Raw genomic sequence first — 11,523 nt, 5'->3', positions numbered from 1 at the left:
GTTTAGGAGGTGTCCCATTTTTGTCCAAGTCCTTAGTTCTTTTAGGGACTCCTCCCCTTATGCTATAGGTCTTCGTTCGGACTAGCCGAGGACAAAGGCGGGTCTGTTCGCTAGGAACAGGCAGCCCGCTACATTGTAGGGATTCAGCTTAGTTTTACTGTAGGGACAGCTTTCCCCTATCTTTCCTTAGTACTTGTTGCAGATCATAACACCGAGTACTGACCCCCAGCTAGGGGGATAGTCACTTGGTGGCCTGGTAAATAGTGTTCTGGGGAGACAATATCTGGGCTGACCAGAGTGAATGTAGACCCAGTGTCCCGAAGTCCCTGAACTTCCTCCCTGATGCCATTTACCTCCCCCAGTTCACATTCCTTCATGGTACCAGTCATTGCATTTTGTGCAGATAGGGGGTCAGAATGCTTTGTTCTCTCTCGGTTGATGCAGGGTGAACTGGTCCTTGGCTGTGGGTTACGACATTGGCCCAGTGGCACACCATCTCTGGTCCTAGGGTGTTCAAAGAGTCTTCTCCAGGTATGTTCACGAACATACGGCTGCGAGGAACTATACATTGGTCGGGTACTAAATGTTCTTTGATCAATGTGACTGAGGCTCCGGAGTCACTGAGTCCTGCAGCCTCCACACCCTCTACCCAGACCGACTGCAGATGCTGGTTCATGGTCGCTGAGGTGTCCCATCTAGTACGAGACACTTGTCCTTGAACCACATATGCCTCTTCTTCATCCAGTCGGGGTTGTCGGATCCTCTCTCCTCCTGCATTCCAACCGCATTTCAGCACAGTGTTTGCCGGTTGTGAATGTGGATGATGCGGGCTAGAACGTTCCTGGCATTCCCTAGCAAAATATCCCATGTGTCAACAGTTAAGACAACTTAACCCCTCTTGCCCTGACAAGGACCGTACTTGGGGGCTTGGAGACAAAGGCTGGAGGCTGTACACTCCAGAAGGGGTATTTATGGTGCCGGGGTCATTGGTCAACTCTGGCGGGGGTGGTGAGAACTCTTTCTCAGATGGGATGGAGTGCACAAAATGCACTGGATGAGGTGGGGATCCGTGGGGCTCCCTCCGAATCCTTGAGGGACAGCTAGATTGCAAATGCCCAGGTTGCCTACACCTATAAACATCTCTTCTCTGTAATTCCCCCAGGTCGTGCCCGGAACTGTTGGGGTTCGGGATTGTGAGGAATGGTTGTCATGAGCCTGCAGCTGGGTGGAGGGGCCAATATAACCAAAGAGGACCGGGGCGCATGAGCAGGCTGTGGTTTATAGTCCAGAAGCCTCCTCCATTGCGGTCGGATAGTAATGGCCTAATCGGCCAGGATGCAGCTCTATCCACGGTGCACGGCATGCGCTCCCGGACCCATTCCCGTATTTCTGTGGGGCACGTAGCAATAAATTGTTCTATAAGGAACGCCTGTTTAAGATCTTCCACAGTGAAGGCATTTTCCGCTTCCAGCCCTCTCCGACGTGCCTGAGACATCTTATGTGCATACATCCTAATCGATCCCCTCATGGTGCATGGGAGGTCTCGGAACCAAGCCCTATATGAGTCTGGGGTGATAGCGTGGTTATCAAGAATAGTCCGCTTTACAATGTTGTAATCCCGATTCCGCTGTGAGTCAATGGTTCGGTAAGCCTCCACTATGCTTCCATTCAGGAGTCCCACTAACAAACGCATCTAGCCAGAGTGGGGCACCTCCATCATGGCACACTGCTGCTCAAAGTCCTTGAAGAATCCCTCCACATCTCCAGAAGCATCATCAAATGGCTTAAAGCTCGCCCATGTGATCCGTACAGGTTCCTGGATCGTTGGGTTTACACTCCACATCGCATTACTCCCTCTTTCGAGCTCCATTGCTTCTGGTCTCCACTGTGCTCGGCGAGCAGCCTCCTCCTTATACTCCTGAGAGACTCCTGGGCCCAGAACCGCCATCTCTTCTTCAAACCATACCATCCACTGGCTTATTGCAGTGGGGATCCCCATCTCCAGCGCTTGTCCGTCAGACATCTGGGAGGAGGTGGCCTGGCTAGCACCCACCAGAAGATCAATTAAGGCCTCTTTAGTCATTTCCTGGTAGTTCAGGCCCAGGTCTCTGGCTCTCTCCTGTAAACTGGATACAGTCCAATTTCTGTCCTCACTCTTTGTGGTTCTCCATTTGGTTGCACTCTGTTGATCCCACCACTGCCACCAGTTGTCACGGGGTCCTTCTCCAGTATCACACAATCAACAGAGCAAGAGAAGATTGAACAATTCCAAGACCTTTATTATAGGCAAAATGGAGGATAATATAGTCCAGAAATACAAATGTAGTCCGGTAACGAGATAAATGTCCCGGGAGATGAGTCCAACAATCCAGCAGAGAGAGGATAAAATAGTCCATATGCTTTGCCATATATATTCCTCCAGCAGTACTTTCAAAGTCATCCAGGTTTCTTCCATTCTCTCTGACATGCTGTCCTCATGTCATTGTGCCACACAGAATTTAACCAGTGTCTCTCCTGGCTGTGATATTTAAAAGTCCCTCTCCCCATTCACAGGGCAGTGGGGGAAGGTGGCATTGTTGGTCCTTCCATTGCTTTACAAAATCAACAAGCTAGCCTGGTTCAATATTTCATTAGCATATTAGCACACAGCATTATTCACTGACCCTGTGCACAGATAACAGTATAATAAGCTGTGGGAGCTGATAACAGATGATAAATAGCAGCTATTCATCAATTAACCAATATCAACTCATCCTACAAGAGAAGTCAACATTAGAGGGACATAGAGCAACAAGAGAACACTGAAAATCAGTAAAATATAAATATACACAAAATGATACCCACATACCATATCACACCATCACAGGACTATGGGGAGTGTATTATACTGTATGGAGGACTATGGGGAGTGCATTATACTGTATGGAGGACTATGGGGAGTGCATAATACTGGGGTTTTGGTTTAGTGAAGTATAGTAAGGATTAGTGGAGCAAAACTATAAGGACATATGTAAGCATGGTAAAAGTGTAAGTGTTGGAAGTTAAGGAGGTAAGCGCAGTAAATAGACAGAGATAGCTCTTACCTTCTGGTCACTTCTGGGACATTTCTGATATATTTTTAATGTGCACTTAAAAGCTGCACTAGAAGATGCATGCAAAGGCCACATGAATCAGGCAGCATATATGTTTGTCAGGTTCCCTTTAAGACTGCCCAAATGGCACAGAATTTACTAGAAAGTCAGATTCATGTTTAAAAGTATTATTCTAGCTTACTTTTTATTGAGAGATGAACAGCTCCCATTATATCATGCGTACAGATACCTGTCGGGACAACTGCACCGTCAGAGGTGATGCACATCTGTACTAATTAACAGGACAGGTGCACAAAACCCACCAATCACACTCTGTTCATAACAGGTATCATCTGAGTGATTGAACTGCACAACCAAACTTTTACTACATTAAAGGGGTTGTCTAAAATGAAACTCTGTGCGACTGCAGACTTGTGAACCCTCCCAGCGCCCGCACTGTGCGCTGCTAGGATTTTCCATTGTCTGTCCTGGGAATGGTGGTCAAGTATGCCATATGCATAGGGCCTGCTGCAGGTTTTCACGGGCCCCGCGCGAAAGAGTCTCAGTAGGCCCCTAACACATACTACCATTCATGATAGACAGATATGGCAGTGAAATATAGGTATACAACACAGGGCCCAGGCTGTCCCGTTATCCTTCACATATGGAGACACACACACACACACACACACACACACACACACACACACACACACACACACACACACACACTAGGCAGACATGTGTGGCACCCCAGGGGTCTGGTTCCCACAGTAATAGCAATATTACGTCTGTGAGCAGGTGGGAGGTTTCCTGGTCAGACATCCTATGCATGCCACACCTCCTGCCCAGTCCTGGTCTGTAGTGGAGCAGCTTTAGGAACAAGAAAGATCAGGAGCTCTGTGGGAGCTGTGCTAAAAGGAGTCAGGGGCTGGAAGCTGTAGAGCTCGCCCTGATTGAAGAGTTCTTACCGGACCCGGGGTCCGAGGCTGTGGGGACTAATCCTTACCCAGCAGCAGAAACCGCCCGGCAGGGGATTTCAGGTCCTCTGGCCAAGAAACCCGAAGGCACGGTCACACGCAAGGGACCAGCACCGCGACGTGGAGCGGAAGTTACCAAAAGGCCCCGAGTCACCGGCCATACGGGTGAGCACCACACGGTACACTCAGGGACGTGGGCTACTTTTACCCGCCTCTAGCAAGGTAGCCAGAAGAGTACGATTAGTTGGGGAGGCCTACAACTCCGCCTGGCCAGGGGAGATCCCATCAGCTTACGGACTGACCAGGCCCCGATCGCTAGCCAGTACTCCGGGAGGGTCTACCTTGTCACCAGTAAAGACCCAAAACTACACCGCACCGTCTCTGAGTGGTTCCTGCTACCCCCCTTCAAACACGTCGGCTGCCCTGAGGCCATACCCCTCCCGTTGGGGGTTATACCATCCCCGCTGCACAACCGTATCACCGGCCTCAGCGGTCTGCCCTGCAGCGGCGGTCTTATGACCGCATTCAACGGGTGGCGTAGTCGAACATTCTAAACATCTACTGCTAAATACTGCCGCTCAGTTTGACTCCCTGGGCACGGACCGGGTCACCGCCACGAGGACTACTACCCCCAACAGATCCGGCTCTGGGTATTCCCCGCGTGTGCAACGCTGCACCACAGCACAGGCCCAGGGGCGCGTCAACTTTGGCGTAGTCGGCAGGATTACGTGCCCGCAACCACCGGGTACTGCGTGCCTGAAAAAGAGACTTTTAAACTTACCTGTGGTGAAGATTCCCGCCATCCGGCGCCATCTTCTGCCTTCTTCCCGCCATCCGTGAAGTTTTCCCGCCATCCGGCGCCATCTTCTGCCTTCTTCCTGCCATCCGTGGAGTATTCCCGCCGTTGGACGCCATCTTGAAGACGCCGCGCGGGAAGAAGAGGGGCATGGACTCCGAAAAGCCGCGAGAACTGAAGCCCCGCCTCACGTCCGGACGTTGCGTAAGGTCCTGGAAGGAGCCCAGCAGACGCCGACGTCATAGGAGCGCGACGGAAGGTCCTCGACCCTGACGATCCACTGCGGAGCCGCGGCCTACGGAAGAGGATCATCGCAAGGTAGGCCACGGTCCACTAGGGGGGAGGAGGATGTCGGATACGGAGGAGAGCTTCACTGCCACAGCCACCGCCAGCGCCACCGCTGCAGCGGTCATGCCTTTCACGATGCCCTATATCCCGGGGGCAGCCTGGCTACCCCAGTACTCAGGGGAGTCACATACCCTGAATGACTTTAGAGAAAAGCTGGATAGCCTCTTCCAGGTGTACCCCCTCACAGAAGAGCAAAAAGTGAGCATCCTGGTGGCCCAACTAACCGGGGCAGCCCAAAGGGAGGTAAAGTCCTGGCCACCTGGGAGGAGGACTGTAGCAGGGATATTAACCCGGCTGAAGGACACCTTTGATACCCGCACCTCAGCTGAGATAAAGCTTAGTTTCTACGGGTGCAAACAGCGAGCACATGAGAATATAAGGGACTATGCACTAAACCTACAAGAGGCCCTGAGGGCCATTAAGCAGGCCGACCCTGACAGCGTGGGAAATGAAGATAAGCTGTTGACTGAACAATTCATTGAGGGTCTACTGTGCAATGCCCACCGAACCCAGTTGCGGGCAATGGCCTTACAGGATCCTCATCTGGACTTTGCACAGTTCAAGGACAGAGCCATCCGGGTGCTCCGAGAACCGGCACCAGGTGGCGTTGTGGCCCACAGGCGCCCTACTACCGCTTACCACCAGGAGGCGGCGCCCTTGTCGGCAGGGCCTGTGGGAGCTGATGCGCAGGCTTTGAACAATGACCCGGCTCCAGACCTGCACCATCAGGTCCAAGAGCTAGCTAAAAGCGTAGCCGCGCTAACCCGAACTGTGCAGTCTTTACAGGTTGCTGCTCCAGGGAAGATCCAGCTGGCATCCGGACCGGAGGACATCCCGTGGCGTCGACCAAGGAGGACCCCACCGGCCAGAGGAAGACCCAGCGACCGATACAACGAGGACGGACAACCCATCTGCCGCCGCTGCAATCAACCTGGACATATGGCAAGGTACTGTCCTTTAAACTGGCACAACCTGGGGTAGAGGGCCAACCCCCAGGAATAAGATCACCAGGCCCATCGAACTGGCGTGACAAATACGTGGGAGGACGTCCAGTCTTGCCTGTGGTACTGGATGGCATTCCTATGAGTGCCCTACTTGACACCGGGTCACAGGTCACCACCATCCCGTACGTGCTCTTCAAGCAGTACTGGAATGACTCGGATATAACCCGCTACCCTGACGACGACTTGAGTATCATCGCCAGCAATGGTCAACCCGTGCCACAGATCGGATTCAAAGAGATGACCATTAAAATCGGTAGAGTCGAACTGGCAGCACAGGGACTGATCATTGTAGACATTGACAAGCGCGAGAGTCACCCAAAGATAACGCTAGGAACTAATGTGATTGAAAATTGTCTTGCAGAGGTGATTTTCATTTTACAGCAGGTTGCCAAGAACGCCAGCTCCGGCCAGCAGCGAGTGCTCCAAAAAGAGATCCGGGCACTGATGCGGCGGCAACAGGTGGAACTCTCCGGTGGTGAGATTGGAAGCGTGAGAATGTGTGACCCTTTCCCTATTGCCATGCCCCCAAAAAGTGAAATGATGATTTGGTGCCGGGCAGCTATTGGTCTAAGAGGTAGAGACTACCAAGCAATGGTAGAACCCGTCTACTCAGACAGTAGGCCCACCATTTTGACAGCACGGGGGGTGGTTGATGTACGCCATGGGAAGGTGCCCGTTCGCATAATAAACATCGGGAAAAGGGAAGTGTACCTGCCCCGGTATGCTACGCTAGCCAAATTGTATACCATTAATCAGAATTCTGTACAGGCCGTGGAACCCTTACCTCCATCCCAACCAGAGGAAGGTAACGGCTCTAAGAAACCAATGGAGGACTGGTGTCAGCAACTACATCTGGGTACTGACTCCACTCCCTCACACCAGAAACAAGGGGTCTATCGGGTGGTTCAAGAGTACGAGAGAGTGTTTAGTAAACACCCGTTAGACTTCGGGCGAGTAAAGGGGGTAGAACACCACATCCCCACGGGAGACCATCCTCCCATAAAGGAGAGATACCGACCCGTACCCCCTGCACACTACCAACACGCCAAGGGGATGCTTAGAGACATGAAGGAGGCTGGGGTAATCAGGGATAGCTGTAGCCCCTGGGCAGCTCCACTAGTCTTGGTTAAAAAGAAAGACAACACCATGAGAATGTGTGTAGATTACCGGAAAATCAACCGTATCACACACAAAGATGCGTACCCCTTACCAAGGATAGAGGAGTCTTTGGCTGCTTTAAAATCTGCTAACTTCTTCTCCACTTTGGATCTCACTAGCGGGTACTGGCAGGTTCCTGTAGCAGAGGCGGACCGGGAGAAGACCGCATTCACCACCCCGATGGGACTTAGCGAGTTTACCTGCATGCCGTTCGGACTCTGCAACGCACCAGGAACCTTCCAACGGTTGATGGAATGCTGTCTGGGACACCGAAACTTCGAGACGGTCCTGTTATACCTGGACGATGTCATCGTCTACTCCAAGACCTACGAGGACCACCTGAAACACCTGGCAGAAGTGTTCGAAGCCCTGGCAAACTACGGCCTAAAGTGAAACCCTCCAAGTGTCACCTCCTGAAACCAAAGGTGCAGTACCTGGGACACGTGGTGAGTGCTGACGGAGTGGCTCCCGACCCTGATAAGATCACCGCAATTAAGGAATGGCCAAGCCCCTCCAGCGTAAAGGAAGTGCGGCAGTTCCTCGGGTTGGTAGGCTACTACCGAAGGTTCATTCCCGGTTTCACCAAAAAGGCAGCTCCTATGCAGGACCTGCTGATAGGCCAGTCCAGGAAGGCCAAGAACCAGAAGCCGCCCTTCAGATGGGAGAAGTTGGAAGAAGAGTCCTTCCGCCAGCTGAAGATGGCCCTCACGGGGGATGAAATCCTGGCGTACCCTGATTACAGCCAGCCCTTTATCCTCTACACCGACGCAAGTAACATCGGGCTAGGAGCCGTACTGTCCCAGATCCAGCAGGGGAAAGAACGGGTAATTGCTTACGCCAGCCGAAAACTGCGACCCACCGAAAGAAACCCTGAGAATTACAGCTCATTCAAGCTAGAATTCCTGGCAGTGGTGTGGGCAGTCACCGAACGCTTTAAGCACTACCTCGCCTCTTCCCGGTTTACCGTGTACACGGATAACAACCCGTTGACACATCTGGACACAGCAAGACTCGGTGCCCTGGAGCAGAGGTGGATGGCCCGCCTGTCCAACTTTGAGTTCACAATCAAATACCGGGCAGGACGCTCCAATACCAACGCGGATGCCTTGTCCAGAATGCCAAACCTACCGGACGTGGGGGAAGATCCAGAGGGACTGGAAGAAGTTGAACTTCCCGCTTTCCACCGGCATGGGACTACCCAGTATTCCCACCGTGTAAGGGGTAAGCAATCCGCTACGTTCAACCCTTTACCTCATTACAACTGGGCGGAAACGCAAGACAGTGACCCCGCCGTCCGACTGGTGAAGGAGATGTTGACTCAGCCAGATGCCCGCCTTGACCCAGACGCTCCGGAGGAGACTAAGCAACTGTGGAAGGAGAAAAGTAGGCTGTTCCTCTACAGGGAGAAGTTGTGCCGGAGAATGGTTAACTCTCGAACACATGAGTTGACCTGGCAGGTAGTGGTCCCCAGACGAGACGCGGCTATGATTCTGGAGGCGTACCACAACGGAGCAGGACATTTCGGGTGGAAGAAGCTGGAGTTCTTATTGCGTGAGCGGTTCTACTGGGTAGGCATGAGAGGAGCCATCGAGAGGTGGTGCAGAGACTGTGGACCGTGCCACCTAAGAAGGAAGGACCGTGCCAGCCAGAAGACTCCCTTGCAGCCCATCATCACCCGACAGCCACTGGAACTGGTAGCCCTGGACCATGTGAAACTGGCTCCAAGCAGATCTGGGTATGTCTACGCCCTCACAATCGTAGATCATTACTCCCGGTTCCTGGTGGTGGTCCCGGTCAAGGACTTAACGGCTCAAACAGCAGCTAGAGCCTTCCAGCAGCACTTCTGCCGTCCACACGGATACCCGGAGCAGGTGCTGACGGACCAGGGACCTGCCTTTGAAGCGGAAGTCTTCCAGGAGTTCTGTACTCTGTATGGCTGCCGGAAGATAAGAACAACACCCTATCATCCGCAAACCAATGGGCTCTGCGAGAAAATGAACCAGGTGGTGATAGATCTTCTGAAAACATTGCCCCTGGAAGAACGCAGTCTGTGGCCTGAGAAACTGCCTGATCTGGTGGACCTATACAACCACATCCCGGTAGGTTCTACCAACTGTACCCCGGCTTACCTAATGAGAGCAAGACCTGGTAAGCTTCCTGTTGATCTGGAGATGGGAGTCCTGACACCCGAGGACACTTCACCAGAAGCAGACTGGGACACAGAAAGGCAGCAGCAGTACCGGAAAGTACAGGAGAGCGTGGAGCGAAGTCTCTGTCAAGCTAGAGAAAGACAGGAGAAGACTTACAACCAGTATGCTCCCGCTGTTCCCCTGGTACCTGGAGAGCAGGTCTTGAAGAGGAAGAGACGCCTCCACAAGTTGGACGACCAGTGGGAGAAGGACCCGTACACCGTACTGCCCTCAAGCCATGAGAACCCGAAAGTCTGCATAATCAGTAAGGACGGAGGAGAAACCACAGCCATTGTCTCCCGAGTCCACCTGAAGAAGTGTCCCGAACAGCTACGAAACCCTGAAGAAGATCAAGAAAATCCTCAACCCGTAGAGGAAAAGGAGGAGATGGTTAGTACTGTACTCGGAGACTTCCCTCGGTCTTGGACTCAAGTCAATGGTGCTGTTGTGGTACCCGTCCTCACCTTCCTCCAACCAGCATCCCAAGTGCCTACGGAGAAACAGGTAGAGCTGGAAGAGCAGCCGGTCCAGGAGGCAGAAGACCCTACACAAGCAGACCAGGAGGATCAACCCTCTGCTTATAGTGAGCCTGCCGTACCCCTAGTGAGCCAAAGAGCCCGTAGACAGCTGCCCAGTTTACCTTTGACAGCTCCTACACCTGGTAGCTCAGGACCAGTCAGTCAGCTCCGTAGGTCCACTAGAGCCACTAGAGGCCAGTTGCCCGTACGTTGGAGGATCTAAGTGTTTAGACTGTTTATTTGTATTTATCTGTTTTCTGTTACTTGTAAATAATTGTGTATTTTTAGTTATTTTATAGGTGTCGTTTATGGATTATCCGGAATCCTTTGTACATATGTTGGAGCGTAACCCAGGAAAGGACTAAGACTGTTAAGGACTCGGGGTAGGACAGACCCCTACCTGGTTACGGCTCCCGGTCTCATGGTGAAATGGACACCTTTGTTTTCTTCAAAGACTGCACCCGGTTGTGGACATGCCGTGACCATCCTAATGTGTTTTTTTTCTTTATTGTACTGTTTCTGTTTTTACTTGTTATGTTTTACAAAAATATGTTTAGTCCCGGAGTACTAAATTTCACTAGGGGGGAATGTGGCACCCCAGGGGTCTGGTTCCCACAGTAATAGCAATATTACGTCTGTGAGCAGGTGGGAGGTTTCCTGGTCAGACATCCTATGCATGCCACACCTCCTGCCCAGTCCTGGGAGGGGAAGAACTTCCCCTATATAAAGCTGGGGCTGAGGCAGGGTTAGTGTGTAGAGTGAGAGAACACAGACAGAGACACAGTCTGGTCTGTAGTGGAGCAGCTTTAGGAACAAGAAAGATCAGGAGCTCTGTGGGAGCTGTGCTAAAAGGAGTCAGGGGCTGGAAGCTGTAGAGCTCGCCCTGATTGAAGAGTTCTTACCAGACCCGGGGTCCGAGGCTGTGGGGACTAATCCTTACCCAGCAGCAGAAACCGCCCGGCAGGGGATTTCAGGTCCTCTGGCCAAGAAACCCGAAGGCACGGTCACACGCAAGGGACCAGCACCGCGACGTGGAGCGGAAGTTACCAAAAGGCCCCGAGTCACCGGCCATACGGGTGAGCACCACACGGTACACTCAGGGACGTGGGCTACTTTTACCCGCCTCTAGAAAGGTAGCCAGAAGAGTACGATTAGTTGGGGAGGCCTACAACTCCGCCTGGCCAGGGGAGATCCCATCAGCTCACGGACGGACCAGGCCCCGATCGCTAGCCAGTACTCCGGGAGGGTCTACCTTGTCACCAGTAAAGACCCAAAACTACACCGCACCGTCTCTGAGTGGTTCCTGCTACCCCCCTTCAAACACGTCGGCTGCCCTGAGGCCATACCCCTCCCGTTGGGGGTTATACCATCCCCGCTGCACAACCGTATCACCGGCCTCAGCGGTCTGCCCTGCAGCGGCGGTCTTATGACCGCATTCAACGGGTGGCGTAGTCGAACA

Source organism: Phyllobates terribilis, unplaced genomic scaffold, assembly GCF_046119375.1.
Source record: "Phyllobates terribilis strain yellow unplaced genomic scaffold, ASM4611937v1 Scaffold_13__5_contigs__length_258822181, whole genome shotgun sequence".
NCBI classification, from domain to species: domain Eukaryota; kingdom Metazoa; phylum Chordata; class Amphibia; order Anura; family Dendrobatidae; genus Phyllobates; species Phyllobates terribilis.
The sequence above is the reverse complement of the archived record's forward strand: the minus strand, read 5'-3'. Positions refer to the sequence as shown.